The following is a 7954-nucleotide window of genomic DNA, read 5'->3' as shown; positions in this document are numbered from 1 at the left end:
CACTATTTAAGTGCTATTTATGACACTATGTTTGCACTGAAGCACCGCAGCAATTTCCTAATGTTGTAAACCTGCTCAACATTTGGCAATAAACCCCTTTCTGATTCTGATTCTGATTCTGATTCTGATTCTGATTCTGAAAACACAACGACTAGTTAACGGACAAAGGCTGCTCTACAGGGAAAAGAAATATATGATCAAAGGTAAGCCCGAGGCATGTATAAATGGGGGGTTTAATAGGATAGTGAAGACAGGTGGCGAAGGATGTATGGGTATGAAAAGGATTACAGAAGTGACAACAATCAGGACAATCATAATATGGCAAGTAAAACTAACACATGGCACGAAGGCAAACCTTCAAAGTAAACTGTAATAAATCAAAAGACAATATCTAAACTAGGAGACAAGCAGGTTTTCACTGAACATGACGATGTGACAAAGGAAAGAACAATGCAGGAAACAGTAAAGGAACTAAACACAAACTGAAACTACATAGAAATCAAGAGTTTAGAACTTGAACTAAAAAAAACTTGAACCTCTTGAATGACCAAGCTTCTCACCCTATGTCTGAGGGAAAGCCCAACCACACTTAGAAGAAAACATATTTCTGGTGCTTGAATCCGCAAGCTTGCAACCATAGGAACAAATACTGACCGTCAATTCAACATCTTCACTTTCATGCTTGGCTTTCTCTGCACCACAACAGATCAGTATGGCATCCCTGTCAGAACTAGAAACAAAACACAAGAACAGAAATCCATCTTAACAAGCATCAAACCTTCCTAATAACTAGATTATAAATAAATCAAACTCAAACTACTAAAAGAACAATGGAAGCATTAACCAGAACATAGTTTTGCAAAACAATTGCAGCTTGTTAGAACAATTAGAAATCAAAGACACCACAATCCCACAAGTTATTAAACTTGGTTTTGAGAATAACAAAAAAAACCCAAATCAAGGCAAGAATCTAAGACATCAAAGATGCAATTAATATAATAGAATCTGAAAAACACCTCAAGAGAGCAAGGTTTCTATTACACAACTGGCTTTGTTAGTCATTTAACACATTTAAAGGCTTTATGTTCTCTCATAATATCATAATAATAGTAACAAACACAGGTCCTTAACCACAACATACTCACATTTACTCAAAAAAACAAAAACACAATCTACATTATGGCCAAAGAAAAAAAACTTACTGTAGTCTTCTGCTGAAATTAGACTTGACATGGCTCCAGCTGGCTGCCACATCTAATAATTTGATCAGTGATAACTGGCTGAAAATCATCACCAGTATTGATCAAGACCTGCTGCAGCTCAGTTATATTCACATTTTCTAGATGGGTTTGTATGGATCAATATTGTCATAAATATTGGCACAGTCGATTGGAGACCTGTCATGTAAAAATACAGACATCTGCAATAAATTGAGAAATAAAACATTAGATTGAATGAATTGGGACACAGTTAGTTGAACTGGATCAGCCTCATGAATTACTAAACCAAACTGTCCACATTTAATCTGAAAGTACATTCAATCAGAACAGCACTAACTGACAGCAGGTTTAAGAAAGGTATGTTTTTTTCTTGTTGTTTTTTATGTGACCTCGTATTTATATACCATTTCACTTGTTTTTATGTGGCAGGCTACAGAAAGAATCACCCCTCTGGGTTATTAATGATGGAAGAATATGAGTCAAACTGCAGGGGAGTAAATGACTCCACTGCAAATTATTCCTCAACCGTGAAAGCCAAATTGCCCTATTTAGGCAAATTAACTGGACATATTGAACACTCCAAATTGCACATCCAAATCATCATTGGGCTGTGGATGTCATATGTACATGTTTATGATGATGCAATAACAGTTTACATTTGACAGCATTGGTATCTTATTGACTACATTGTTTACATAGGCTGAATGCCTCTCATTATAGTTTCTGTTAAATAACTAAAACACTTACTCACCAATGAACTAATGATCAAGACCTGCAGTAGATAACAGTTAAACCCAAAGAACTCCACTGATGTATACTGATGGTGCATTTGTCATGCAGCAAGAGTTGTACTGGAGCCTGTGAGTGTGAAACATTTGAATCACTGCAGTTTATCTACTGTCAGATTGCAGCTCTGAATAAGCTTTCACACTTGTAAGAGTTATCACAAGAATTAACAATATCTATCTATCTATCTATCTATCTATCTATCTATCTATCTATCTATCTATCTGGGGTGCAATGATACTCGTATCGATATTGAACCGTTCGATACAGTGCTTTCGGTTCAGTACGCATATGTATTGAACAATACAAAATTTTAAATTTATTTTATCAATTTCTCTTCTGACGATGCTGTCTGTGTTGAGAGCTCAGTGGATCTGCGTTTGACTACTCTGCCTAGGCTGCACTGTTGAGCGCAGATCCACTGAGCGCAGCGCAAGTTAGCAAGACAGAAGCTAAGCTCGTTGAAACATGGCAAATTGAACCTCCCCCACCCTCATTCAGATGTGGCCTTTGGAACTATTTTGGTCTTCATGTGAAGTATGACCCTGAAGGTAAGCGCGTCATGGACAAAAGTAAAACAGTGTGTCGGATGCATTGCTCAATTGCATGGTGGGAACTAATGCGTTAGAGCAGTTTACTCGTTAACGTGTTGACGCCGTCCAGCCCCACGCACGGGCGATCCGCGGTAGCTCGTTAACGGAGATTTGCTGTGTTGTGGTGTTAACGTTATTTCAGATTAACGCTGACAGCACTAGTGGGAACACAACGAATATGACTGCACATTTACTCCGACATCACCCTAGTACAAAGACAAGTGGAAGCAGACAAAACAACAAGCACGCATGCTACAAACTTTACCCGAGTCATTTAGACAGCCATTAGCACAGGATTCACCTTATGGGGACCTGATATGTTTAATATGCTGCTGAGAGTATACCCCAGAAGAAGCGTATAGTATAGCTTTTATTTTGGAAAGACCCATTTCTCTGTAATAAACTCTCTTTTCCAAAGATGAGTGACTTCTCAATCAGATAGATTTTTTTTATTACTTTGTTGTTTCAGCAACATTAAATTTAAAAACTGTACTTTTGAGTTAAAATATATATTTATAATTTTAATAAATGACAAATTAAAAAAGCATGAACATTTTTTTGTACCGTGACACCAAAGTATCGAACCGAACCGTGAATTTTGTGTATCGTTGCACCCCTACTATCTCTCTATCTATCTGAGCTGACCAAGAAATAACTAATTATATCAGTTTGCTGATATAATTGCCTTGATGATGCTTCAGCATCAAAATCAATATTGTTGTAAGATTAGTCACTTTAGTTGAACTGCAGGCGTGTCTGCAGAAAAAAAGACCTGGTTGACCTCTAATTTCCTGCTTCTCAATTCAGCTAAAACTGAGGTTAGTTTATTCAGACCAAAAATCTTAGAAATTGGTTTCAAACAACATCTGAATTGCATTACTTTGGCCTCAAGTAACACTGTGAGGAATCTTTAACCAGGATATGTCCTTCAATGTGCATATTAAACAATTATGTAGGACTGTTTTCTTCCTGGTAAATCCAGAACTGAACACAAGCTCTTGAACAATCTTATCTTAATGAGTGCAAAGTACCACATAGCCTTCTGCTGAGAAACTAAGGATTCAGAAAGAGACGAAAGTGAATGAAGTAAAGATATATTAGCATAATAAACTAGCTTTAGAGAATTGGAGAATGAGCTATCTTGCAGAGTATATGACACTCTTATATGATTATACCCCCTCTTGCTAACTCAATAAAAGGCAACATCTTAGCTAAATATAATCATAAAGTAAAATATTTTTAGCAAAGCTACCATTAGCCATTTACCCTCTTAATAAGGACTTTGTCTTTGTTTAGACAGCAGTACATTTCTTGGAAACCATTGAAATTTAGAAACAGTCATATTTCATATTTAAAAATATTTATAGCTTATCAACAAGAGACATAATAGTAACAGTGCACTTAAAAGCATTGTGTTACAGCTTCAGCCCACTTTTCTGCATAGGAATTAATCTTAAGTGAACACAAGGACACTGACTGTGCCCTTAAAATGCCACTTTTTTTACCATTTTAGAAACCCAAATTATAAAACCAGAAATCATTAACGTCTCTTATTTGATAGTAGGACAATAAGACATCAGACCAATTTAGTTGCTGGAGCATATTGCAGCTGTCATTGGGCAAGGAGTGGGTTACAACAAGCAGTCTATCACAGGACATTTTCTACATTTCATAATGTCATAATTTACACTTTTTTTAAAAATAAATTGCTGTTTTATCAGTGTGCCCGATGTGTGAGCGATGTGTACTTTAATCACTTGTAAGAGAACAGAAGTGATACTCTTAAATATATAAAAAACTGGCATACCTGCTTTTGAAGACGTTGCAAGATTCACAGAGATAAGTCATAAGTATTCCACACATGCAAGTGTGTACTCTTCTACTTTCTACCTAATATTCAACAGGGAGTCTTTGATGTGCAAAATTCTCTTTTTTAAGTTTTCCTATCACCTTCTTTGCAGAGTCTTTCTTTCTCTGTCTCTTGCTGTTCTCTGTTATTGTTATCTTTGACCACACGTTTCCATCTGTCTTACTGAGAGTCAGATAGAATAATCTTGTTGAGTAGTTTTTGTTATGTAAGAGGCTTGAAAAAACAGTAGAGCAATGAGGTGCAGAGAGAAAATACATGGGGATGGGGAAAACAGCACAACCTTCACCTTCAGTATTATACTGTGGCATTGGCACATGTTACTTATTTATTAACTTACTAGTTTATAATTATTATTTTAACATCAGCTCCAAGTGCGTTCTTTTGCATTCAACTGGAAAGATGTTCAGTGAAAAATGGTTATTGGCTGTGTAATGTTCACTGTTTTCTTCCCACTGGATCATTATTATTAATACAAACTAAACATAAGTAAGTCTTAGACTTTGAAAATGTGTTAAAATATTGTTATGTTTTTGATATTTTGACATTTTTAATGCCAAAAAAAAAATTCACACAGTTTCTCAACTTTCTCTCTAAGCTATTCAATAATTTCAAAGCAAAGACATCAATATAACACTTTGCATGAGTCCAGAGACAAGACTAACTGCCATCTTCTTATTTTTCATTGGGTTTTTTCCCATCTACATCAAAAATGGGAAATAATACACTTTGCAAAAGCCTAGGTTTGAATAAGTTACCATTCATTGGAGATTTTATTGTTTGTTACATAAACATTCCTGAGATTGAAGGCAGCTATGTTTGCAGAAGAAAAAATCTCATTATGCTAAATCTCAATCACTAAAGTTTAGTTTCACAAAATGTTACATTAAATGAAAAAAAAAAATACTATTAAAATTCATGAGGGTGAAATGGGACTTGGAGACAAACACAGTCACATCAAGAGCATTCATAACATTTTTAAAAGTAATTTAAAATGTCTTCATAGGAGAAGCCTGTATGCAGTGACAGATTGCTGATACACTTGGGTTGGTATGCTCAAAAATATGAAACAAAACGTTTGAATGAAAAACAGAGAAAAAAAAAAGATGGTGAGTGTGAAAAAAACAGCAGGGTGCCATGAAGTCATCCTTCAAATATAAGATGGAGACTGAAGCTCATGTGGCTCAGCCATTCCCCGCTGAAGTGTCCTTGAAAGAAGAAACTGTCAGACTGGAGATTTGATGTTGACACCAAGTACAGGTAGTCATAGGTCTTATTCAGGGAATGTCAAAATATCAAACAAATTCTGTGCAACAAGCAACAAGTGTTTTATAATCATTGCATGTTGCATTTTAACAACTTCGTTACTAGTTTTTTGTTTTGTTTTTAATTTTACACTTAAAGAAATCTCATTGAGCCAGCAATAGAATTTTAAGTCCCAAAAGAACCTTAGGCAATGGATATGAAGGACTTTATCCTTCAAATCAAAAACCTATAGTAAATCATTTGGCTTTCAATAGCACATCGCAGTCTTATCCAGCTTTTTCACAGCTTTTCTCTGTGGTGTGATCTAAACCATCCCCGTGTGAGACACAATATTACAGTAAACTAAAGAAAACCACAATGAAATATGCAAAGGACAATGAACTGGAACAAAAAAGCTGAACCACTGTAAATGTGAATAAAAACAGAATACAATGATTGGCAAATTTCAAAACACAGTCAAATACAGAAAACATCAAACTGGTATTTTATTATTTCCTTTATGGGGTCAGCTAGAATTTGATGATCGCAACATGCCTAAAAAAAGGTTGGAGCAACATATCAGTTACATGACATGTTGTTATGGAGGTATAGAAAAAGCCCTTTAGAGAGGCAAAAATTCTCAGAAGTAAAGATGGCTCTGATATTTTGTATATTATTTCACCAATATACAGAACACCATGTCTACATTCTTATTGGGAACAATTTCAGAATAATGTTCCTCAATATAAAACTACTTACTGAATATCTCATTATCTACAATGTATAATATTATTGAAAGATTCAAAGGACAAGGTTGAAAATCAATATGACCATGATCTTTGGGTCCTCAAAGATTGCGCTGCATTACAAAAGATGTTATCGAAATCCCAACCTACCACCTACAAATATTCTGTCATGCAAAGAAGTCATGTGTGGAAATGATTGTATAGGAATTTCTTTTACTTATGTATTAATCACATTATTTTATTGTATAATGCTTTGGTGCCACTGGAGTTTAACATGTCTGACACTCATACAGTAAGACAAATGGTGGGGGTGTAGTAAGGAAGTTGGGGGGAGCAGACACTCCACAGGAAGAGTCTTTTGTCTCTTCGAGGACTCTGGGAGGTAGCAAGGGAGTGTGAACCTTAAGGTCTGAAACAGCTGTGTACTGCTTTTTTTTTCTGAAGAAGGTATTTAACTGAGAGCCATGCTAGGCTCAGTGGGACTCTGCTGACCTGCCCCGCGGTCATGTAGGCTCTCCACAAGCTTGGTTTTCTGTTCTTTGTGTGTTTGGATTAAAGAATGTTAGTAACGGCTCACAGCTCGTCTGCAGGCGTTATTTAATGGAAAACTTCCACAACATGATACAGAAATGAAGCTGTCCTCTCTGGGCTAAGGGAATGAGACCAAACAGAAAACTGTTCTGTGGTCAAACAGATCAAAACAGAAAGGCACCACCAGTGTTAAATTACTACTGCTGGATTATTATTTTTTAACACAAGAACCTAATTTGAAAAAGAAAGCTTTATCCATCCATCCATCCATCCATCCATCCATCACTGTGGTCGGTGTTTAGGCCTGCTTGAGGTTCTGGCGCATTATCTTTGGTGTTCCTAGGACAGGGCTTTTCTGGACAGAGATCTTGGATGTTGTTCCTGGGATCTGCTGGAGCCAATTGCCCAATTTGAGGGGTGTCACTGCAATGAGTGTTCTGATTACCACAGCAAGCACTGTTGCCCCAACCCTCTACATCTTATCAGGTTTCTCTCTCTTGATATTTCTCAAATTTCTCTTTCTTCCCAATGTTGCTACCAGTTGGTATGACTACATTTATCCCTACTTCCTCTACTTGTCTATCACTATCATGTGTTGTTGGTTAGCCACAAATCATCAATTTGTCTGTCTGTATCTGCAAGCCCCACAGGCGCCATCATTCTGAGCCACCCAGTGAGTGTATCCCATTTTGGCTACACTTGACAAAGATGTTCCAGTATACTATACCAGCCACCTGGTTATGGCGTTCCATGCACCATGTACCTGATGCTGGCCTTGTTAATCCAGGAGATGGCTAAGCCAGTATGGCTTCAGTTCTAAAATGCTCACATGTACTCATAGCCCATAGCCCTGGGATATCTCTATATAAAGGAATAAAGAAAAGCATATAAACTATATAAAGAAAAGTATATATTGTGCAGTGCAGAAAAAATCATATTTCCTACCTCTGGTGACATTTTCAATCA

Source organism: Pundamilia nyererei, unplaced genomic scaffold (assembly GCF_000239375.1).
Source record: "Pundamilia nyererei isolate P.nyererei 1_Seehausen unplaced genomic scaffold, PunNye1.0 scaffold00020, whole genome shotgun sequence".
Lineage (NCBI taxonomy): Eukaryota > Metazoa > Chordata > Actinopteri > Cichliformes > Cichlidae > Pundamilia > Pundamilia nyererei.
This window is presented reverse-complemented; position numbering follows the sequence as displayed.